Source organism: Macaca nemestrina, chromosome 1 (assembly GCF_043159975.1).
Source record: "Macaca nemestrina isolate mMacNem1 chromosome 1, mMacNem.hap1, whole genome shotgun sequence".
NCBI lineage: Eukaryota > Metazoa > Chordata > Mammalia > Primates > Cercopithecidae > Macaca > Macaca nemestrina.
Genome location: NC_092125.1, coordinates 118,783,526 through 118,809,145, shown reverse-complemented (window position 1 = coordinate 118,809,145; position 25,620 = coordinate 118,783,526). Strand labels below are relative to the sequence as shown.

The window sequence follows — 25,620 nt, the reverse complement described above, 5'->3', positions numbered from 1 at the left end:
TCAATCATCATGTTAAACATCAATGGTCTAAATACACCAATTAAAAGACAGAGATAATCGGAATGGATCAAAAAACCCCATCCAATTATATTTTTTTACAAGAAACCCACTTTAAATATAAGGACAATTATAGATTAAAAGTAAATGAATGGAGAATCCATCCTATATCATGATAACATAAATCAAAAGAAATCAGGAGTAACTATATTAAGTTCAGTTATAGCAGACTTCAAAGCAAGAAAAGTTAGCGATAAAGAAGGGCATTATATAATGATAAAGAGGAAAATCTAGAAGATATACAAGTGTTAATGTGTATGTGCCTAACAACAGTATCAAACTACATGAGGCAAAAACTGACAGAATTGCAAGGAGAAATGGATGAATCTAATATTGTAATTGTAGATTTCAACACCCCTCTATCAGAAATGAACATAACTAGCAGGCAGAAAATCAATAAAGACATTGTTGAATTCAACAATACCATCACCTGTAATCCCAGCACTTTGGGAGGCTAAGGCAAGAGGATCGCTTGAGCCCAGGAGTTCAAGGCTGCAGTGAGCTATGATCACAACACTGCACTCCAGCCTGGGTGACAGAGTGAGACTCTCTCTCTAGAAACAACAACAACAACAACAATAACAAAAATACCACCAATCAACTGGATATAATGACCATCTACAGACTACTCAGATGACTACATCCAACAACAGCAGAATATACATTCTTCTCAAACTCACATGGAACATTCACCATGACAGATCACAATCTGGGTCATAAAACACAACTTAACAAAAGTAAAAGAATAGAAATCATGCAATGCCTGCTCTCAGATCACAGTGGAATTAAGTTAGAAATCAATCACTGAAAGATCTCTGAAAAATCCCCAAATATATGGAGATTAAGCAGCACACTTTTTTTTTTTTTTTTTTTTTTTTGAGACAGAGTCTCGCTGTGTCTCCCAGGCTGGAGTGCAGTGGCGTGATCTCGGCTCACTGCAAGCTCCGCCTCCCGGGTTCACGCCATTCTCCCGCCTCAGCCTCCCAAGTAGCTGGGACTACAGGCGCCCGCCACCACGCCCGGCTAGTTTTTTGTATTTTTAGTAGAGACGGGGTTTCACCATGTTAGCCAGGATAGTCTCGATCTCCTGACCTCGTGATCCACCCGCCTCGGCCTCCCAAAGTGCTGGGATTACAGGCTTGAGCCACCGCGCCCGGCCAGCAGCACACTTTTTGAAAGTTTTGATAAATAACCTTTACTTCATTTAAATGTCTTCATTTAGTAGTCAAATCCCAGAAGAAAATGCTATTTTTAGGAGAATGTGTAACTGAAAAACCTCACATTTCCATTTAAGTTTAGCCAGTTATTCTTGACAAAAGATAAGCAAACTAATGCATGATAAAGCCCCCATTAAGTATCTCATACTTAAAAAAAGATCCCAAATCATAGTTAGTAGCTTTACTGCAGCTTTCATCCAAAATGTGTTTTATATCATCTGTGACCCAGGAAATCCCTGATATCTTCCTGTCAGGGTAAAGAAATGAAAAACAATAGGACAGTGATTATACTTATAAGTATTAGTCTGTTTAGAGCCCTAGATATTCCATATGCAGACCACTATGCTCACGTTTGTTTTAATAAGACTTTGCTCCAGAGCCTCACATTTTTATAGAGGTTACAGTTTTTCAGCACCAGACCAGGTAAAGACATGGCAACCCCATGATCCATAAAATCAAAGGGATGATGACTCAAGGTGACCATCAAGGTGCTGATGTTTCAACAAGAAGATGACCACTTCTTGTTGACATTGAGATGACTGAGCTGTTTTACAACAAATCTATCTATACAGAGGCAACTTGGAAATGTTGGCCGCCTTCACAGCCTCAAAGCACTCTGCCAAGTACACCTCAGCACTGCTGTACTCTTGTCCCACAGTCAGGTAGGGCATGCTCGGCCAGTAGTGTTTCTCCACATGGTCCACAGCTGCTGGTGCTTCCCTGATCCACTGCCTACCAGAAATATGATTGCAGCAGAGGAGGGCAGTGAAGGACATGGTGCCTGAATCCACAGGAAGAGTCCCTAAACAACACAGTTCTAAATAACACATGCGTCAAGGAAGAAATCTCAAGAGAAATTTTAAAATATTTTTAGCTAAGTTAAGATGAAAACACATCTTATCAAAATTTGTGAGATGCAGTGAAAGCAGTGCTTAGAGGAAAATTTATAGCATCAAATGCATGCATTAGAAAAGAAGAAAGATCTAAAATAGATCATCTAAGCTTCCACCTTAGGAAACCAGAAAAAGAGGAGCAAATTAAATTCAAAGTAAACAGAAGGAAAGAAATATATAGGAGAGCAGAAATCAGTGAAATAGAAAATCAGTAGAGAAAGTTAATGAAATCAAAAGCTTGTTCTTTGAAAAGATCAAGATCAATAAAATCAATAAGTCTCTGGCCAGACTAAGAAAAAAAAGAGAGAGGACACATACCAGAAATGAAAGAGGGCACATCACTACAGATCCTATGGCCATTAAAAGGATAATAAAGGAATACTATGAACAACTCTGTGCCCATAAATTTGATAACCTAGATGAAATAGATGAATTCCTTGAAAGACACAATCTGCCAAAATTCATACAAGGAAAAACAGACAGTCTGAATAGGCCTATATCCAGTAAAGAAATTGAGTCAATAATTAATAGACTTCCAAAACAGAAAGCATCCAGTGCAGATGGGTTTACTGGTGAATTCTACCAGATATTTTAAAGGGGAAATGATACCAATTCTTCACAATCTCTTTTAGAAGATAGAAGCAGAGGGAATATTTCCTAACTCAATCTATGAGGCCAGCATCACCCTAACACCAAAACTAGATAAAGACACTGTAAAACCAGAAAACTACATATCAATATCTCTCATGAACATAAATGCAAAAATCTTCAACAAAATATCAGCAAATCAATCCCAGCAATGTATAAAAATAATTATACACCACAACCAAGTGGGATTTATCCCAGGTATACAGGCTGGTTCAACATTCAAAAATCAATTAGTGTAATCCATCATATCAACAGGTTAAAGAAGAAAAATTACATGATCTTATCAGTAGATGTAAAAAAAGCATTTGACAAAATCCAACACCAATTCATGATAAAACCTCTCAACAAACTAAGAATAAAGGTGAATTGCCTCAACTTGATTAAAAAAAAAAAAACCTAAAAAAGCCCTATAGCTAACATTATACTTAATAGTGACAACCAGAAGCTTTCCAAATAAGATAAAGAACAAGTCAAGGATGTTTCCTTTCACTACTCATTTTCAACATTGTATTTGAAGTCCTAGCTAGTGCAAGCACTTGATTCAAGGTGACCATCAAGGTGTTGATGATCACCTACATGATTCAAAAACAGGCCAAAGCCAGGTGCAGCAGCTCACACCTGTAATCCCAGCACTTTGGGAAGCCAAGGTGGGAGGATCACTGAAAGCCAGAAGTGTGAGGCCACCCTGGGCAACATAGCAAGACCCTGTTTCTACAAATACATAAATAGATAAATAAATTAGCCAGGCATGGTGGCACTCACTTATAATCCCAGCTACTTGGGAGACTGAGGAGAGGATCACTTGAGCCCTGGAGATTGAGGCTTCAAGGCTTCAGTGAGCTACGATGGTACCACTGCATTCCCTCTTGGGTGATAGAGCAAGAACCTGTCTCTACCAAAAAAAAGAAAAAAGTGGGTCACAGACCTTAACACCTGCCTCACCAAAGAACACAGACAGATGGCAAATAAGCATATAAGACAATACTCCCCATTATATGTTATTGGGAAAATGTAAATTAAAATAATGGGATACCACTACATACCTATTACAACGGTCAAAATCCAGAGCACTGACAACACTGAGTGCTGGTGAGGATGCGGAGCAACAGGACCTCTCATTCATTGCTGCTGGGAATGCAAAACAGTACAGCCACTTTAGAAGACAGTTTCTTACTAAACTAAACATCATCTTCCCATACAATCCAGCAATCATGCTTCTTGGTATTTCCTTGAAGGAGTTCAAAACTTATGTCCACACAAAATCCTGCACACGGATGTATATAGCAGCCTTATTTGCAGTTGTCAAAAGCTGTCCTTTAGTAGGTGAGTGGATAAATAGACTGTGGTACATCCAGAAAATGAAATATTATTCAATGCTAAAAAGAAATGAGCTATCAAGCCATGAAAAGACATGGGTAAATTTAAATGTATGTTACTAAGTGAAAGAAGTCAATCTGAAAAGACTACACATACTGTACAATTCCAACTAGATGACAGTCTGGAAAAGGCAAAACTATGAAAATGATAAAAAAAAAAAAAAAAGTCAGTAGTTTCTAGGGGTTACGGGGAGGGAGGGATGAATAGGTGGAGCACAGGTAATTTTTAGGGCTGCGAAACTATTCTGTATGATATTATAATGGTGGATACATGTCATTATGCATTTGTCCAAACCCGTAGAATGTACACCACCAAGAGTGAACCCTAATGTAAACTATGAACACTAGGTGATAATGATATGACAGTGTACTCTGCTGTGCTCTGTCCAGGGTGTACTCTGGTGGGGGATGTTGATAATGGGGAGGCTGTGCATATTTCGGGGAAGAAGGTATGGGATGTCTCTGCGCCTTCCTCTCAGTTTTGTTGTGAACCTAAAACTACTCTTTAAAAAGCTAGTCTTAAAATTAAAAAACAGGCCAGGTGCAGTGGTTCACGCCTATAATCCCAGCATTTTGGGAGGCCAAGGTGGGTGTTTTAGTCTGTTCTCACGCTGCTGATAAAGACATACCCGAGAATGGGTAATTTATACAGAAAAAGAGGTTTAATGGACTCACAGATACACGTGGCTGGGGAGGCCTCACAATCATGGCGGAAGGCAAAAGGCACATCTTACATGGCAGCAGTCAAGAGAAAATGAGAGCCAAGCAAAAGGGGAAACCCCTTATAAAACCATCAGATCTTGTGAGACTTATTCACTACCATGAGAACAGTATGGGGGGAACTGCCCCCACGATTCAATTATCTCCCACAACACGTGGGGATTATGGAAGCTACAATTCAAGATGAGATTTGGGTGGGGACACAGCCAAACCATATCTCAGGGGTTGCAAGAATAGCTTGAGCCCAGGAGTTTGAGACCAGCCTGGGCAACATGGCAAAACCCCATCTCTACAAAAAATCAGCCAGGTGTGGTGGCATGCACGTGTAGTCCCAGCTACTCTGGAGGCTGAAGTGGGAGGATCACCTAAGCCTGGGGAGGTGAAGGCTGCAGTGAGCTGTGATCCCACCACTGCACTCCAGCCTTGATGACACAGCAAGACACCGTGTCAAAAAACAAAGTGTGCTGAGGTCAAACACACACAAAAAACTGCATTGCCTCTGCCAGAAAGACATCAACTATAACAATAATCTGATGAAAATGACGACAGTAACAAGTAATAAACAGGTAAATAAGGGCAGCTACAGAGAGCAGAGTGCAAGGTAGAAGTGCTTGGGCCCTAATTTAGGCAGATCTGCCTCCACTGCTGACACTGTGACCTCAGGCAAGTTCCTTAACCTCTCTCAGCTGCACAGTCCTTGTCTGCATAGGGTAATAGTGAGGATAACAGGACCCCTCTTGCAAGTTTGTTTTGAGAGTTAGGAATAATATATGTAACGTGCAGGACACAATCCCTGACAAATATTAGGTATTCAATCAAGATCACTCTAAAGCCAAAGTCTTATTCTGAACTACTTCATACTTTAAGAGTTACCTACATTTGGATAGCAAATATTTTGTTGTTGTTGTTGTTGTTGTTGTTGTTGTTTTTAAAGGCAGATGAAAGAGCTGACTGCTAGCCAGGACGATGAGAGAGTTCAAAACCGGATACTGCTGGGAGGGTTGACAGTCCCTTGGAACTAAGGCCTTGGGACTCAAATGAGTGCTGGAGCTCCCCCTGGAGGCAGAGTTGGGTGTGCGTTAGTAGGATGTGGGGGCAGCGTAAATGAGCCACACAGAGCCAGCTGAAAACCCAGCATGCTTCTCTATTTGGTTTGTGTTTTTCTATTTAAAAAAATTTGTATTACTTGTTCAGCCAGATTTGCACAACATTTGCTAAAATTACTATATTTACTATACTTATATCACTATATTTGATTAAATGGCACGATTTAGAACAAGTTTTTTTAAAATGCCAATTTTATGAGCTAAATAGCTAGCTTTCTCATTAACCTTGGGTATTAATCAGTGCCTTTTTTTTTTTTTTTGGCTTATCAGAACCCAGTTTTTCATCTCTCAAAACCACTTGCATTATTTCTATGTCACAAGTATGGGGAACAAGCATTTATTGAACACTAACTCTGTACAAAAATATACTAAAAGCTCAGGAGAACACCAAGAATGTGGATGGATTCCTGCCCTCTAAGACCTTTTAATGTAGTTGTGAAGACAAAATATACACATATGAAATGGTGAAGTCATGAGCAAGAAAATGATGACACGTGAGCTTGTCCATGCTAGGGCCCATATTCCACACAACTCTCCACCCCATTCCCAATACCTAGCACAGTTTAAGGCACAGCATAGGAACTTAACAGGCATTTAGTGAATTAAACTAAATAGCATGATGATGACAGAGAACAGGGAAAAAATACTGAATGACTATAAGAGAAAACCACCCTTTTCTGCCTCATTTTTCTCCTTAACATTTGCAAGCTTCTAACACACTGTTATTTATTTCATCGTTTGTCTCCCCTCTTTAAATGTGAGTGTTCTGAGGCAGAGAGTTTGCCTGTTTTATTCACTGCGTATCCACAGAACATAGGTTTGTTTCTGGAACATCATGGTTACCCAATATGTGTGTGTGTGTGTATATATATACATATATATATATACATAGAGAGAGAGAGAGAGAGAGAGCAAATGAGTGAATGAATAAATGTTTCAGCCATAACTTATTAAGTATTTATACATAAGTGATATTGAGATTCCTGGAATCTTGTGGAATTTCAGCATCAGCATTAACCACAGGATGAAATACCAAAAATGTACCAGGGTGTTTGTTACAGCTTTGTTTATAATCATGACAAATTGGAGACAATTTAAAAGAAAGGAATGGCTATATTTAATATTACACCTCTATAATGGAATCTCTGTAATGGAATGGTACATCTCTATAATGGAATATCATAATTCCATTAAATATAGCAACATCAATCTATATTCTTTAGGAAAGGTTGATTTTTGTTTTCAGAACAATTGTGGGGGGCTAGAGGTATATGAACAGAAAAAAGTCTGGAGAGATTTACACAGAATGTCTTCACCAGGTGGCAGAATTAAGAGTGGAATTTTCATTTCCTTCTTTAAGCCTTTTCATATTGTCTGATTTTTAAAAATAAGAATGATATGCATGTATTATTTTAAAATCAGAAGAAAATAAAGGTATTTTTATTTTTGAAAAGACGTTGTCTGGGGCTTCTGTCTTGCAACCGTGCTGGGGGTGTGGAATGACCTCTGGGTTCCAATGTGGTCCTGTGCTCATCACCTTCCCACACCTGCTGCCCTGCGCCCTTCCCAGGGGCTCCTCTGTGACATAAATTTTAGTTGACCATAACTGATCCAGCTAGTTTTGGATTATCAGTTTCAGATGGTGGTCAAATTTAATAGCTAGTGGTTATTTCCATCTTTCTTCTTGATGAAGACTGCCCTGGATTGCCAACTGAACTTTCATCAGTGATAGCCTGAGAACCATTGTCTAAAGTCCTGACAGCAATGTTCTGTGACCCTATATTCCACCCCTAAGGGATCAAATAGACAGGGCCATCACTGTGTTGATAAGAGGAGAGTTAGAGAGAAGCTTTGGCAGGGATGAGTATGTCTTGAACGTCACAGTAATTAGGGGTTGGAGGGAAACAAACCATATTCCCCTTACCGGGGACTGTGCTGGTAACATCAAGTGTCTTGCAGGCTTGTGGTAAAAGTTCCAAACAACTCCTTCATGCTGGTTCTGGTTTAATTACCAACATTTGGAACTAGAGGTGAAACTAGGTATTCTCCTTTAGAGGTATAGTGTTTGCTGGTCCAGAGATCTGAGATGGTGCAGCCAGTGGGAAGGAGGAATAGCATGGACTTTTGCAGTCAAGTTATTGACTTTGAAAAAGGTCTTAAATTCTCTGAACTTAGTTCTTTCATCCACAAAATTATGTTATTAATATATACGTTACATCATTTTAAAGAATACAGGAGATTATGTAAGATTATAAAATCCTATCCAGTGCATGGTACACAGTAGGGGTTAAACAAATGTTAATTCTTCTATCAATATCTATTACAGCTATTAAGAAAAGGGGACAGGGGACAAGATATTGAGATCCCACTAAGTGCCAGTCACTCTCCTGAATCCTATGCTTACATCATGTTCTCACAACTCAGTATTACTGTGTAAATACCCACTGCACAGATGAGGCCCACAACAGCTAAGTGACTTGCCCAAGATCATGGCAACATGTGACAGAGCTGGTATTTGAGTCCAAATCTGTCTGCTCCCAAATCCCATTACTGCAAACTATATTTAAGTTGTTCTACGTAGAATAAATTGTATGAGGTCCTGTTATTTTCTGGAGGGAGAAGTGTCAACCCTCTAAGTAGGTGTGGTCAAAGTCCAATTTTACATTAGCCATGAAGTTCTCTCCAATTATTCAGCTGGGGACTGAATATAAGTAAATAATGCTTGATAATAACAGTAGCTCACATTTTTTGACGACTTACTATGTGTCAGGCCAAGTGCATTAGCCTATAGGATTCTCATTTCATTTTCAAGAAGTCCAAGAAGTGGGAGTTATTATTATCCTCATTTTACAAATGAGAAAACGGACATACACTGAAGCTAAGTAACGTGTCCCAACAGCAGAGCCCGGTTTGAGCGACTCGCCGCTGAACTACCCGCCACCCCTGGAAAGAAGCACCTTGAGGCAAGGAGCTGGCAGCCCGCCATGCAGTTCTCCCTCTGAATTCCTCTAGGAACTAAGCAGCACCTGTTCACAACGTGCCCGTTCTCAGAGATCTGTTCTCAGTTCTCACCTTCTGAGATCCGGAGGTGGTGGTGAAAGCTCCTAACCTGTGAGGAAGAGGCTCATCCCTAGGCTTGGCCTTAAAAGGACAGCAAAGGGCCGGGTCAGTGGGAGCCTCTGAACTTGGGGTCAAGGCAAGCAGCAGGCTCAGAGGTCAAGGAAGGGAGTCCAGCAGGGGAGGCTGCAGGAAAAAGAATTTGATGGAGGCAAGATTTATTCACATGCTCTTTTTTTTTTTTTTTTTTTTTTTTTTTTTTTTTTTTTTTTGAGGCGGAGTCTCGCTCTGTCGCCCAGGCTGGAGTGCAGTGGCGCGATCTCGGCTCACTGCAAGCTCCGCCTCCCGGGTTCCCGCCATTCTCCTGCCTCAGCCTCCCGAGTAGCTGGGACTACAGGCGCCGCCACCACGCCCGGCTAATTTTTTTGTATTTTTAGTGGAGACGGGGTTTCATTGTGTTAGCCAGGATGGTCTCGATCTCCTGACCTCGTGATCCGCCCGTCTCGGCCTCCCAAAGTGCTGGGATTACAGGCTTGAGCCACCGCGCCCGGCCAGATTTATTCACATGCTCTAAAGGAACATTTCTTAAACTTTCTGTGACCAGGACTCACCGAGCAACACTGTCACATGTGGAGTAGCCATGCAAATTTTCTTCCACCGAAAGAAAAATCATTGTCAGATTAAGAAAAGACAGAAACAAAAAGAATACATATGGGTGACAGGAAATTTTATAAGTTAAATTTCACAACATGAAGAAAAGATTTTATAAAACTACATTTCAGTATTTTCCATTATTGTACAGTATAAAATGGTTATTTGTTATAAAATACGATTTATTTTTGCAAAGGCTCACAGCACGCAGGACGGGTTTTCAGGGAACATCAGCGTTCTGATAGTGTTTAAAACATGCAGCTTGTAAGTGAATAAGCGACAAGCCCTTGATCTTAGGTCTATACAGACCAGCCACCTGGTTCTGATGCAGGACAGGCAAGCCCCAAAACTGGGGCTTAGCCCAAGGTTTTTGGCTTCACACAGGAAAGAATTCAAAGGTGAGCTGGTGGTGTTAAACAGCAGTCTTTATTGAAGCAGCAGTGTACAGCAGCAGCAGCGAGGCCGGGCTACCCCACTGGCAGTGTGTCCAGAGTAGCAGCTCAGAGGCAGTTCTGCTGCCATATTCATACCCACTTTCAATTCTATGCAAAGTAAGAGGCAGCTTATGCAGAAATTTCTAGGATGAGGGTAGTAGTCTCTGTGGAGTTGTCACCATAGAGAGGGGTGATAACGTTCAGGTGTTGCCATGGCAATGGTAAACTGACATGGCACACTGGTTTGCATGTCTTAGGGAGAAGTGCTTCCACGCCGGACCTGTTTTAGGTAGTCCTCAATTTGGTCCTGTATCTGAGTCCCATATCCAGAATCTAGTCCCACCTCCTACCTCAGCTCTGCCCAAATGACAGTGAATATTATCGTAAAGGTCCGAGACTTGTTAAAGCAGGGCTAGGTCCCTAAAAAGGAGGCCTTCAATTTTTTTAAATTCACATAACCCTAGCAGTAAAAATATTGAAGATACACTCCAATATAGTGTATTTACTTATCTATAAATTATATTGATGCATTTCTATTATTAGCTAATATCTCAAGGCTTAATATACACTTAGGATGAGGTTTATCACAAATGCCAGTGGAGGTGAAGGCACTGTCCCCTTGATAATTTCTAAACTTGTTTTTGTCAACGTCTTGTCTGATCTGATGAGATTGTTATGGTTTCTAACCTCATGATATATCTGACAATGAGCTTCTTTTGCATTAGGGACAGTGCCATTTTCTTGTTGTTTATTTGCATTTGCATTGTAGGTGTTACCGCCACACTCCTTTCTTTGTAGAGCTCTTCCCAAGTCACTCAGTTGTGTGAGGATTCATTTAGTTAAGACTAAATAATACAATTTCCCTATCCTCTCAAGTGGCACGAAGAAGCTACGATACTCTGAAAGCCAATGAGAGACTCATCAAACTGTGTGTAACACTCGGGGTTCCTCAGGATACCCCTTGAGGTCTGTATGTGACATGGGAGCAACAGACAGACCAAGCAAGCATGCATGCGCCAACCTGTATATTAAATTTAAGTGAAGCTTAATTCCTTTTTCATTTTTAGATAAAACATTAGTAGCAGACATCCCAATATTTGCTTCCCGTTTCCCCAGCGTATCATTCTGCATTCCCTGGGCTGCCCACTCCCTACTTTGAGATATTAGAGGCAGTATCTTTATAAGACTCTTAAGGTCTATGTGTGCGGGTAGATTTATGGGGTTTTGATCCCCCTGAAAAGACACGTCAAATCTTGCATGATGGCAACAAAGCCTTTTTTGGAGAGACTGTCAAAGGGAAAGGAGTAATACACAAGATTTTCCATCACTCCTCCCTTGAACCAGCCCCAGGACAGACTCTAAACTAACCTGATTTCTGGTCACTGTAAATAAAAATACTGTCTGTAGACTGACTTCTCCGGAAAAGTCCATTCATCAGGCAAAGGAGGAAATTAACAAAGAGCCTTACATGATTGAGGAGGAAGAAAGTAGGATTTTTTTTTTTTTTTTTTTCCAAGACAGGATCTTGCAGTCACCCAGGCTGGAGTGCAGTAGAGTGAAATGATCACAGCTCACTGCAGCCTCGAATTCCTGGACTCAAGTGATCCTCTTGCCTCAGCCTCCTCAGTAGCTAGAACTACAAGCGTGCACCACCAAGCCTGGCTATTTTTTTCCTCTTTCAATAGACAGGATCTCACCATGTTGTCTAGGCTGGTCTCAAACTCATGGGACTAAGCATTCCTCCCACCTTGGACTTTCAAAGGTCTGGGATTACAATCATAAGCCAGCTTGTCTGACCCAGAAAGTAAGTTTAAAAAACAAACAAACAAACAAACAAACAAACAAAAGCTGTCAGTTCATTTTTCCTGTGGATCTTGTGATGTAGCTGTACCTCTTCCCGCTCCACCACCCTCCATAACACATACCATTTTGGGCTGATGGGGCTGCAATAGTTGATTTTTTGTGTGTTTTTCTCCTTCATTAAATTGTAGGTTCCTTGAAGCAAGACCAATACAGTTTTGCAGCATCAATACATAGCATAGTGCCTGACAAATAGTATGTATTCAATAAATGTTATTGGATGAATACACTCTTGGGGATAACAATAATAACCTGTTGTGGGACCTTGTGATCATGTAAGTTAATACTTAATAAACTCCCCTTTATATATATATATATAGATATAATATATTATTATATAATAGGGTATATTTATAACATATATGTACCCTATTAGTTCTGTCCCTCTAGGGAACCCTGACTAATACAGTCCTGTGGGGCCTGTAGGCTCCCTGTGTATTTGGCTTGGAGTCTGAGTGGGACTGGAAGCCAGTGGAAATAGGGGAGTGGTGTGAACTCACTTATGTTCCCACAGGGATCATGCCGGACTCTGTGGGGAAGGGAGGATGCTTGGACACAGGGAGGCCAGGCCAGGGGCTTCCATAGTAACCCAGGTGAGAGATGATGGGGGTGGACCATGTGGTTATAGTGGAGGTGGCGAGACGCAGCCAGATTCTGGATATGTTTTTAAGGTAGAAAACGCAGGATTTGTTGACTGATTAAATGTGGGGATGAGAAGAAGAAGCACCCCAAAACGGAGGCCTCACTTGAGGCCTTTAGCCTCTTGCAGAGTTCTGAAATATCTGTTCCTCTCTGCATTTGCCCTAAACCAAAGCCGATTTTCTAAATTTAGCCTTTCCTTTGTAACCATTGCTCAAAGCATGCATTTCTTGAAAAGTAAATGTATTTGAAGTTTCCAAATAGTTTAGCAGTACATAAAATATATGATCTGTGCTGGTTCTATGCCATGAATATCAATCTCTGAAACTCCTTGTTTCCCACAGAAATTCTATCAGCAAAATTAGAATTGCAATTGTATTCCTCCTCGGTTGTCTGATTAAGGTTTCATTTAAGCCTTGGGCTTATTTTTGAAAGCCCTATAAACATTTTACACACCTACTCATATATTACCAAAGCCATTCTGAATGCAGCCTACAGTAAAATTAATTACTGTGTCATGAGTCTGTCACATTTCAAGATAAATCATAAATATTTACTTAGACCTGATTCAATATCACTTGGAAATGAACCAATATTGGCAACAAATTTCTTGGTATTACAGTACATTCTTTAGTTGGAAATTCCCATGTAAATATATCCATAAAGTTTTTAGAAGGCCATTTTGTACATGCAGAGAAGATAATAAATCAACATTCATAACATTTCAAAAATCCATAGACCCATAAAATCCACATGCTTTTTCAGCTCCTCCGGGGTCTGTACCATGAGGCTGGTGGCAGCAGAAACAGAAGCCAAGCCTGGGAGTGAAAGAAACACTAAGCGGGCCGGGCGCGGTGGCTCAAGCCTGTAATCCCAGCACTCTGGGAGGCCGAGGCGGGTGGATCATGAGGTCAGGAGATCGAGACTATCCTGGCTAACATGATGAAACCCCGTCTCTACTAAAAATACAAAAAACTAGCCGGGCGTGGTGGCGGGCGCCTGTAGTCTCAGCTACTTGGGAGGCTGAGGCGGGAGAATGGCGTGAACCCGGGAGGCGGAGCTTGCAGTGAGCCGAGATCACGCCACTGCACTCCAGCCTGGGAGACACAGCGAGACTCCGTCTCAAAAAAAAAAAAAAAAAAGAAACACTAAGCGGCTGGGACACTGATGAGACAGAGCTGCCATAACGGCAGGAAATGAAGTCCTTGCAGGTGAAGGCAGCATGGGCCAGACCGACTTGAGCTGGGAAGACCAGAATTTTAGTGCAATCTGTACCCTGAAATCAAAGCCAAAACTCACCCATGTGGTGGACCAAGAGACAAGCAATGTGGTATCATGAAAACACACTGGATGATGTGGGTTCAAATCCCAGCTCTGCCACTTGGACACTGTGTGACCTTTGGCAAGGGAAATTGCTCTGTGCCTCAGTTTCCTCATCTGTTAAAAAGTATCTACTTCATGGGGTTGTGGTGAGAATATAATGTGAAGGGCTTTAAAAAGGGCCTAACACACAGTGGGTATTCAATGTGCATACACACACACACAAACATTTATGTATATAGATGTATACATAAATATGGTATCTATACTATGTATACATAACCCATATATATATTAGTGAATATAGGGACCCGCATGTACATAGTATGGTGCGTATAACTAATTTAAGTCAAAAGAACTGACTTTCAGTCCCCAACTCTGTCACTGATTATCTTGCCTGTCTCCCTCAGTTTCCTGGGGATGTTAATGGCAATCTTGCCTGGAGCCTGTGAGGATTAAATAAGATAATGTGAAAGAGTTCTGCAAAGTATTAAAATGTCTAGATGAGTGTGGCCTATTATTGTGAGGATGCTTTCTATCCTACTATTGTTTTCTAATTTTTCATCTCTCCATCCTGGTGGGTCTGATTCTTTCCTGGTGGTTTGGATTACATAGACCTGGGCCCTTGACCTGCCAACCGGTCAGCAAAGCTGCTTGCCTTGGGCCAGCCAGTGCCCCTCCTGGCTCCTCACGTCTTTGCTCAGAGCTGCCTCTTCAGGACTGTCTTGCAAGGAAGCGCATGGGCCTTGATGGAGCTGGAGCTGCACTGTGTAGGTTGAACCTGCTGACACTGACAATTTGGGTCTTTGTGCTTGGATGACTAAAGTAATAGCTAAAAGAGGAGATGAAGAAGCTGCCGGGTGAGCTGAAGAGGTTACATGTAGGGGAGGCAGCTCAGGGGAGCCGAGTATCTTTCCCGTGCCTCACTTTCTGGTTTCACTGTCTTTAGCAGTAGGAGGATTCTGTGCCATCTCCATCCCTCCAAGGACAGGAAGACAGTGTTGTTAAATTAAAAGGAAAAAGACTTTAACGTTGATGCATGCCTGAAATCTACATCAATAGAGAGCTGCAGAACCCTAGCAAATCTTTTCCATCTACTTCCTGAGTTGAAGGAAGAGTGTTTAAGTCTTTTTTGTGTATGGGGGGGTAGGGGCTGGCTTCTTTTTCTTCCATACTTCTAGCAGCTTCATAGATGTATAATTTACATATCATACAATTCCCCAGTATAAACGCACATTCTGATGACTTTTAGTTAATCTATACAATAGTGCAGCCATCACCACAATCCAGTTTAGAAGAGTTACGTTACTCCAGACAGATAATGCTGTGCCCATGTTAATTTCCACTTCCCCTCTAGCCCCAGGCAAACACCCATCTGCCTTCCATCTCCATAGACTTGTGTTTTCCATAAATTTCATATAAATGGAGTCATACACCATGTAGTCTTTTATATCTGGCTCCTTTCACGCCATATGATATTTTTGCATATACCAGTGTCAGTTCCTTTTCATTGCTACATCGTAGTCCATTATTATGGAATTTTATTTGGAATTTATCTATGTCTTTTGATTATTATTTGAAGACATTCTTTGCTAATCCTTACCAGCAGTATTCTTTTTGTCATAAGAACCGGGAAACACATTCTGCAGGGTCCCTGTGAGAACACAGCCTGTGTTTAATGCAAATGTTAAACTAGGAAAATCATTCACTTTCCCATACTTGATGCCTTGAAATAAAGGAATTTTCCAACTGGAGTAGGTACATAGGGCTGATGACCTCCATTGGGTTAGAACCTGCACAGGATGTTTGCAGGGTACAGTGTAACCCTGATGACGACAGGAGGGACCAGGACAAGGAAAACCAGATGACGTGGGCCCTTCACATCACTCCAGCAGCCAGGAGCAAGCCACATCCTAAAGGAGCAGCAGGATCCAAGGGGAGAGCCAAGAGTGTGGACCCCAGTTTCGCATCCTTCCCCGCAGAAGTGCACTCCCAAGGCAGAGACTAGCTCTATCTTGTCATTCTACTTTGTTGTTAACTCACACTTGAGCCCCTTCTCCTGGCAGGGGGGCTTAGGGGAAGGGGTATTGCCAAGGAAAGCCTTGAGTTGTCTCTAGAGGCTCTAATGTGAAGCCAAAAGGTAACTCACTACAAACTCATCACTAGGATGTCCTTTTACCATCCCTGGTAAAAGGATACATAGGCTCTACTAATAGAAGACTCTTCACTCAGTCAGTCAATAAATATGCGTGGGCTGCTCCCATGTATGTGTCAGACACCCTGCTGGGCACTGGAGTAGAGGGGAGGCAGAGTTGCTGGCATTGATGAGCTCCCTGTCCAACCACAGAGGGCAACTATTAAACACGTGAATGCAATTCTTAGAAAAGGTAACCCCAGAGTCCTATCAAAAGCACCCTGAGAACATGAAGATGAGGACTAGAAGAGTTACAGAAGAATTGGCATTTTACCTGAGCCTTAAAAGTGGAAAGTGTTTCAGATGACAAGCAAGAAAGGAGAGAGCAGTGTTCACACAGGCATTTCAAGATGATTTTACATTATCAGAGATAAATCTGTACTTAGCCAAGCCAAAAACCGAATTTCCCCTGCAACCAAACCAATGTGGTGGTTATGAACCCACCAAGAAGCCCTAGGAGGCTGACTGCTGGCTCTTCATAGTGTACCGGCCACGTTAACTACTTAACCATATGTTTACTAAGTGAAGCCAACTGGCAACAGAATAATGGGGAAAGGGATTTACTTTACAGCCGGCTTGGCCAAATGACTCCTATCCCACTGAGGATGCTTACCTGGTGCATAATGCCTGACTTCTTGAAGCTCTCCAGGGAGACAGCCATAAAGAGCATTGCTAAAAGGTTAGTTCGTACAGCATACCTCATGTGTACTGTGAACCAAAGCAGCAGTGGCTAGCCTGGAATACAATGGCTCAAGTTCCACAATCAGGAGGCTTTTTCCCCATCAGTCTCTTCTAAGCCCAGGAGTTAAGAGTGACTGCTCTGGGGAGCTTCTGGCTAAACACGGAGACTAGAACACATGCTTTTATCTGTTTCCTACCGAGAGTCCACTAAGATGACAGTATAGTATTTAAAAAACAAACAGACTACCAAGGCAAGAGACCAGGGAGGAAATTCAGCAGATAATAAGTGTCTATAAAAATTTGGAAGCTGAGAAGCAGATGAGCAGATATAATTTGGAACAAAGCCAGCAAGACGAGGAGGAAGTCAAGATGAAGCGAGCCTCTCTATACTTCAGATCTCTAGAAAGATTCAGGAATTGAAGGCACGATGTGCGTCAAATATGGAAGTACATATTGGGGCTGGAAAAAAGATAGGTGATCAAGAGACGGAAAGAAGCAATGATACCCACTTATCCCTCCTCTTTCCCTCCTCTTGCCTTGCCCAGGCTCTTTTTACCCACTCGGTCTTTTTTTTTTTTTTTTTGGTCTGGCTCCTTTTTTTTCATACTTAGCAGGACCAGGGATTTACTCTGTGGAGAAGTGAACCAGTCAGGCTCCTTGGGGAACATGGGGAGACTGGGTCCAACTGAGGATGGCTATTAGCCTCCCTACCAAAAACGGGGATTATGTGAATACTTAGAACCCCAGCCCCGCCTGCGCCGCCCCCCACCCCCCGCCACGCTTTGCCCCAGAATATCAAAAGCCAACCTTATGTTCCTGAAAGATTCTTCACTAGGGAAACTGGCCAGCTCAAGAGAAATGTCTAAGGTTACTGCTTTGGGAGATCTTTAACAAAACAGTCTGGTTCCCATCTGATCACCACTGTTTACTGTCACCAGACAATAAGCCCCTAATATGCACACAGAGCTTTGCATCAGCATTTTAGTGCCTTACAACATTGATAATGCCTTCATGTCTTAAAACGGACAATCAAAGATTAGCAGATGTTTGGAGAGTACCTAGAATGTGAAAGAGATCAAAACAGACCAATAGATAAAAGAAGCTTAGAGGAAGAAGAGACAGCAATGAAAACAAGAAAACATTTAGAAATCTGTAAATGTTATCCTTAGAATAGGGTTAGATAATTGCATCCTTGAATTTGAGAATAAGAGACTCTAAAAAATAAACATTCAGAAAATAATGAAGAGTTCTCAGAAGTTAAAAATAAAATAGAAAAAATTTAAACTCAATAGGAAGTTTGGAAGATAAAATTGAGGAAATTTCCTAGAAAGTTGAATAAAAAATAAGTAGAAAAAGGAAAGATAACACAACTAGAGAATCCAATAAAGAGAATCCAATATTGAGGAAATTTCCTAGAAAGCTGAATAAAAAATAAGTAGGAAAAGGAAAGATAAGGCAACTAGAGAATCCAATAAAGAGAATCGGCATTTAATAATAGACATTCCAGAAAGAGAAAGAAAAGAAAAGAGAGAAGAAATTACTGAAGAAACAATACAAGAAAAATTTTACAAAACAGAAAGATAAGGGCCTCTGAAAAGTGTCGAATGAATGAAGAAAGAAAAACCCACACCAAGGCTCATAATCATAAAATTTCAGTACACTAAGGATAAAGAAAAGGTCTTAAAAGTTTCCAGAGGGGAAATTTAAAAAGATCAAATACAAACTTCTGAAGCTGATCAGGAATCAGAATGGCAACAATCATCTCAACAACAACAGTGAAATCCAGAAAATAATAGAACAAAGCCCTCAAAATTCTGGAGGAAAATCATTTTCAGTAAAGAATTCTATGCCTATTCAAGCTATCGATGAAGTGTGAGGTAGAAGAAAGACATTTTCAGATATGCGAGGCCTCAAAAATTCACTTGCAGGCAGTCTTTCTCAGGAAGCTACTAGAAAATGTGCACTCATCAAAATAAAAATTTTTTTAAAAAAGAAGAAATCAAGAAAGAAGAAAACATGGGATCCAGGTAGCCAGGGACAAACACACAGAAAGGAGGCAACTGAATTCCCAGGGCATGGCCATGGGGATGTGGGGACTGCAGCTTTGCAGGCCTAGGGAAAGGCCTATCCAGATCAGCAATATACAGGGCTCAGCGGGAAGGAAGGAGAAAGAAAAGAAAAGGCAGAAGAAATAGACAGAATACTCAAGACAGGTCAGCGTATTGAGAGATTTTTCAGTGCTGTTGGAGTTTGGGGATTAATCAGTAATCGCCACTAAGCAGTAAACTAAGCAAACAAAGCATGGGATGATTTTTAATTCCCAAAAGGAACAAAAATATGAATGAGAAAGGAAACATAAGTGAAGTACACTATGTGGTTCAGCAGTCATAATAATGTGAACTCTGAAATTGGTTTAAAGGGTGATTTAACAATGTTGAGAGGATGGTGCAGAGACAGGACTTACGGCGAGGTGTGTGAGAAAGCTAAATCTGCAAGTGTCATCATAAAAAGTTAATAGTTAACACTTAAAGCAGAAAAAAAAGAAAGAACAATAAAAGCACATTTTTTTAAAAATGTGGAAGTAAGGACTAGATTAAACACTTAATAGAATTGAAAGTGGATGTGATGGATAGTTTTATGCAGCAACTTGGCCAGGCCACGGTGCCCAGATATCTGGTCAAATATTATTCTGGATGTGTTTGTGAGGGTGTTTTTAAAATGAGATTAACATTTAAATTGGTGAACTTTGAGTAAGGCAGATTGCCTTCCATAATGTGGGTGGGTCTCATCCAATCTCTTGAAAGCCTCAGAGAACAAAGACTGACTTCCCCTAAGCAAGAAGGAATTCTGCCAACAGGCAGCCTCTGGTTTTGAGTTGCAACACTGGCTCTTTCCTGGGTCTCCAGCCTGCCCACCTACCATACAGACTGTGGACTTGCCAACCTCCATAATCGCATTAGCCAATTCCTTAAAATAGATACTTCTCTCTCCCTTGCCTTCTGTGTACACACACACACACCGTCTTGGTTCTGTTTCTCTAGAGAACCCAGACTAATACAGTGGAGATCAGCCTGGCGGGGAATGGGGCTAAGGCACCAGGTAGAAGATTTCAGGGTTTTGTTATGAACCTGGTTATAGTTTTCAATCTTCTAGACTATGTGTATTTGTTACCTTGCAGGAAAAAGATTGAATTTAAAAGACAACTAAAAAGAAAAAGATGATATGCTTTATAATCAAGTGACCTTGGTTTAAATTCCATCTCTGCCTTTACTGGCTGTGACTCTTACATGTCTCTGAGCGTCAGTCTCCCCATGTGTCAGATGGGTCCTGGTGGGTCAGCAGGAGAGCTGAATAAACTGATGAATGTAGAATAAGGCTGGTGCAGAGTAGGTGCTGAATAAAGGGTAGGTGTTTTCACGAGAAGATGCCTTTGCTTTCATCAACTTTCCCTGGCAGGGGCTCGGTGTTACTTTGATTTCGTCAGGATTATTGTTCCAATAAAATACACTGGCAGAAAAACTCATTCTCCTGGAAAGGAGTATGTGCCCTTTTAATATTTTATCCCTGATGTACTTTATATGACAAATACACTTCAGCGTCGTAATTAAAACTCCTTCCAGTGAAGCCGCCTTAGTCCACCAAGGGAGGTCAATTCCACCCCGCCCTTCTGCATTGATCTGCTGTGCGGGCCGCTTGTGCCAGGCTGCTGCCTCAGGCTCAGTGATTTCCTGCCCATCACTTGCTGTGCACAAATGAAATCATTTCAAATGACCTAATGTGCACTTATGCCACTTACAAAACTGAATGAAGAGGCAAAGAAGCAGCAGCATGAGAGGTCCTGAGAGAACTGGTGCTCTTCGTAGCTGCATTTCTTGGGTGACTGAGTCGAAGAAAATATGGGGTTAGAAGGGCAATTACAACTAAGGAATGGTGTCGTGCTGCTGTCAGGAAAACCTGTCTGCATTCCCTGGAGATGATGCTTGGCTTGCTTGTGAAGTTATCGAATTCTACCTTAAGAGTTGTCTTAATCTGGGGCATGTGCTTCAGAAAGGTCTGCAAACTCTCTGAAATTGATGTGAGTGTGTGCAGTTATCTGGGAAGCAGTCTGTGTCTTCATTAGATTTTCAGAAGAGCCTCTACCCTTTAAAATATGGAAAGGGCTGGCAGCTTCTCCTCTGGGTTATCCTAAGTATATAAGTATCTGGAGCTGAGATGTCAGTGCTTGGAATGGCCATGAGTCCTGGTCAATCCAATCTCCTAGAAGCCCGCGGCAGAAGGTGTCACCCAGTTTCCTTTTGGTTTCCCTGGACTCCAACCACTCCATACTCTGTAGTCTGGCTGTTCAGAACCATTGCATTATATTTGTAATTTCCCTACTGCAATACATATCCTCCGGCCTTTAAGCATTGGTATATCCTGTTTCTACTGTCTGGTGTTTCCTCTCATCCATTGTGGACTTGAGAAAAAATCTATTTACCCTTCAATACTCAGTCCAAGCTTCTCCTGTGTTGTGAACCCTCCTTGACCTTCCCTCCAACCTCCATCTCCACCAATAATCCCTGGCTGTTTTAACTCTGTCCTTCCTTCTTTTCAGCTCCCAGGGCACCACGGCACATATCCTTTCATTAAAGCATAGAGCATATTGGTTGTTTTCTCTTCTGTCCTTTTCATTAAAATGAGAACTCTGTAAGGGGAGATCTTTTTGTCTTTTTCATCTCTGAAAACAGTGAGAAATCCTATGTCTCTCTCACAAGCTATTCAGAACTACTTATGATTCGCTGGATGCAACAAGCTCTCCATGCCTCCTTGCCCCTTTCTGTGCTGTTGCCCTGAGCTGAACGCTATACCTGGTACATAGAATGTGCTCAATTAAAGTGTTGGGAATGTTGGTTGTTAAAAGGATGGCTTGTTTCCTGAACTGTACAAAACCCTCCTAATCTCATTTCCTTGTCGTCCTCCTCAAAAGTGTTCTGAATGAGACATGACATTTCAAAAGACAGTACATTAATTCCTGAAGTACTCTCTTGTTCATGATGGGAGACAGGAAGAGGTAGAAGGATTATAGAGACAAACCCCTCCGGCCCTCTTGCAGCAGCAGAGAAAGCAAGAATGAAAACAGGAGAATTAGCCCCTCGGGGAAATGTCCTCTAAAAGAAACAGCAAAGCAAATCAGACCAGATAGATTCCTGGATGTTTTGTTTTTTCCTGATGCAATTGGACAAAACAGCAGGTTTCCATCCTTGCTGTACTCACTGCACTGGGTCTTTATTTATTGCTGGCTTCCTGGGCATGTTTCTCTCTCCTCAAAAAAAGAGATTTGCTGGAGGCTGGCCCCTTTCCCATTAAGGTCACCAGAGAGCAGCTGAACGCTGGGAAATAGTAACTTCAGCAAAATGTCAGGGAAGATTTAGTGAAAATGAACTCCACATCGTGCCCCTCAATAAGGAGCAGAGCTGGCCAAGACCACACACGTGGTGTCGGGTGCTGGATCGCAAAGGCAAGGGCAGGCTGCACCAGTCCTGGAAGACTAAGTCCTCTGGTTAAGAAATAGGCTCCTGGGAGCTCCACCAAGTGAGAGAGGCCTGCGGCAGTGAGAGTCCATCTTGTGACCATCCCTATAACCAGCTCCCCAGTAACAGCAGGAGCCCCAGCCATTCTGTTTGCACCCCAGAAATTACCCACAAAACCCAACTGTGATTTATTCAGTGATGGAATAGGAGCAGCAGCAATTTGCAACATGGAGCCTAATCTGAAATAGACTCTGCTCTGCATAAGCAATTCCTCTGAAATATACTTTCCCTCTGTCTGGAAAGCCAGACCTTCCACCTCAGAACCTTCCATTTTCAAAGGGAGTTTTAAATCCTTATGCCAGGAATATCCACGTGTCACAGAGGTTTTAGGCCACAGATAGACTAGACCACCCCTCTGGACAGGGCATGCCTAAGGGAGACATCCAGAACAGGAATTTAAAGGACCAGGAGAAATCTAAGTCTCTGCTAATGTGCCCAGAAATCAAGCTGGTAACCGAATTTTTCCTCCACGTATATGGCTCCACATGATACATCCAAATGCATAGATTCATATTAGCTAAATCCAAGCCAATTCCCTCCTTCATATTTTGGAAGAAGTGGTGACATACAACTCACTGTCTCTCGGCCAGCCTATCACACAGCTCCCTGAGTGTTTCCCCAGCAGCAAGTAATTGACCAGGCAATTGATGCCTCTTCTTCCTGTGGGACTGAATGAGACTAGATGTGTGAGCTGGAGCAAGTCCCTCTCCGGACCTCATTTTCTTCCTCCACACAGTGAGTGGCACTTGTGGTTCCCAAAGGCACTTTCAACCCACTGACATTGTGAGTGTTGCTTGTCTGACTAGGAGAAAAGTTAGGTTTCCAACAACTTTCTTCCTTCTAGATTTTAATAAAATAAAGACTTTATTCGTTTTATTAAAATGATACAAATAAATTCATATAAAATAGAAGAGTACACAAAGCAAGTTTTTTAAAAAAAAAATCTTAAATACCATTATCTAGAAGTAACCATACTTAATATTAGTTGAACATCATTCTAGATGTCTCCTTATGCATATATTCAGATGCAAAGGTGGATAGATGGATAGAACTAAGTTTTTAATAATTGGATAATACTCTATATGTTACTTTTGGCAAATATGTCAAATTTAATATTATTTTGAGCTTAATATGAAAAATAAATTGAAGTAAAACTGAATATATTCTATCACAAGAAAGAGGTAGTGACAGATGTAGTGGCAAAATTTGTTCACAAATTCATTACCACTCCTTCAACTGAGGGGTGGGCTCTATGTCTCCAGACCCTTGAATCTGGGCTGTGCCTGTCACTGCTTTACCCAGTAGAATATAGTAGAAGTGACATGGTTTCAATTCTGCACCTAGGCTTCAAGAGAACTTGCAGTTTTCACTTCCTTCCTTCCTCATGAAACCCAGCCACCATGCTGCAAGGAAGCCTGATATGGTTTGGATGTTTGTCCTCTTCAAATCTCATGTTGAAATGTAATCCCCAGTGTTGGAGGTGGGACCAGGTGGGAGGTGTTTGGGTTGTGGAGGCAGATCCCTCATAAATGGGTTGGTGCCGTCCTTGAGGTCCTTGAGGTCCTTGAGATAGTGAGTGAGTTCTCACGAGCTCTGGTTGTTTTAAAGTATGTTGCACCTCCCCCGTCTCTTGCTCTCACCCTTGCCATGTGAGACACATGCTCCCCTTTGCCTTCTGCCATGACTGTAAGCTTCCTGAGGCCCTCACCAGAAGCAGATGCTGTCACCGCACTTCTTGTACTTCCTGCAGAACCATGAGCCAATGAAGCCTCTTTTCTTTATAAATTACCCAGCCTCAGGTATTTCTTTATAGCAGTGCAAAAAAAAAAAAAACAAAAAAACAAAAAACAAAAAACCTAACACAGAGCAGCTACACAGAAATGCCAACAATGGGAGAGAATTGAGGCCCCTGGTCAACAGTCACAACTGAATTCCCAAACAACAGCCGTCATCAACTTTGCCAGCCATGTGAGTAAGCCATCTTGGGAGTGACCCCTCTGGCCCCAGTTGAACTACTCTAGTTGACACCAGGTATATTAGAGACAAACTGTCCTTACCCCGAGATCTGCTCAAATTGCCAAATTGTGATCAAATACGTGATTATCATTATTTTAAGCCACTGTTAGGATGGTTTGTTGCACAACAATAGATCATTTAAACAAAATCTCTGTACAATTAAGAAAAAAGATGAAAAATTTAAAAGGTGAAATTTCTCAATTACAGATTTCACTCCTCAAAAGTCTCGACTGACCCTAGCTGGGGAAAAAAAGAAAAAAGAAAAAAGCACACTTTTATTTTTCCTGTTACTGCTTTTCCTGTATACTGTTACATTGAAAAGTTTACATGTTTTGTAATCTTTATGTTATGTTCTGAAACAAAATCCCAGGGTTATTTAGTCTTCATTTCATATTTAAACGGTAAAATATTTACCAGGAGATCTTTCACCACGTCTTCTTAATTCCTAATTTCTATTATTTGGCTTCAACACTTGGTTAATGGCTTTTAACCTCAGATATTCTCCCAGCCAAAAAGAGTTTATGAGTGCTATTTTTCCCACATTCACTGATGTTTAAGAATATCTATCTGTTACCTTTTCCCTTGGTTATTAACTTGGGTGAGTGTTTTGGTTTTTTGTTTGTTTGTTTGTTTGTTTTTAAAGACACAGTTTCGCTCTGTTGCCCAGGCTGGAAAGCAGTGACATGAACACAACTCACCACAGACTCAACCTCCTGGGCTCAAGCGATTCTCCCACCTCCACCTCCCACGTAGCTGGGACCACAGATGCACACCACTGCACTTGGCTAATGTTGTTTAATTTCCCACCATGTTGTCCAGGTTGACTATAATATTCTTGAGTCACAATTTTCTTCTGTATTTGTTGCTTCTTTGTCATTAGTATTCTTATGTTGTTTAAAGAAATATGAGGCCAGCCTGATTTTCTTTCTCTTGAATTGATTTGCGTTTCCTACCTGGTTGCCTGACATTTGTTTGTTTTCGTTTATCTTTTGAATTCAACAATGCAGTCAGGATAGATCTAAGGTAAATGTTATATTTACATTACCTTCCCTGAAACATAGTAGTCTTTTCAGCTTTATTTATTCCTTTTATTTCAGAGTTTTCCTTCAATTCCAATTCCAATATGATTTTGTTCCATTTCTTGAGTTTTCTACTTTAGAGACGCAAATTTACGCGTTTAT

General features: G+C 41.3%; 1 long non-coding RNA gene across 1 annotated transcript in view; it reads right to left on the bottom strand.

Moving 5' to 3' along the window:
• LOC139360278 (uncharacterized) overlaps positions 1-25,620 on the bottom strand; it is a 101,522-nt gene that overhangs the window by 45,445 nt on the left and 30,457 nt on the right. The window contains exon 2 of the long non-coding RNA XR_011617621.1: positions 3,859-3,943. This is a non-coding gene — a long non-coding RNA (uncharacterized lncRNA). The remainder of the gene's footprint in view (positions 1-3,858; positions 3,944-25,620) is intronic.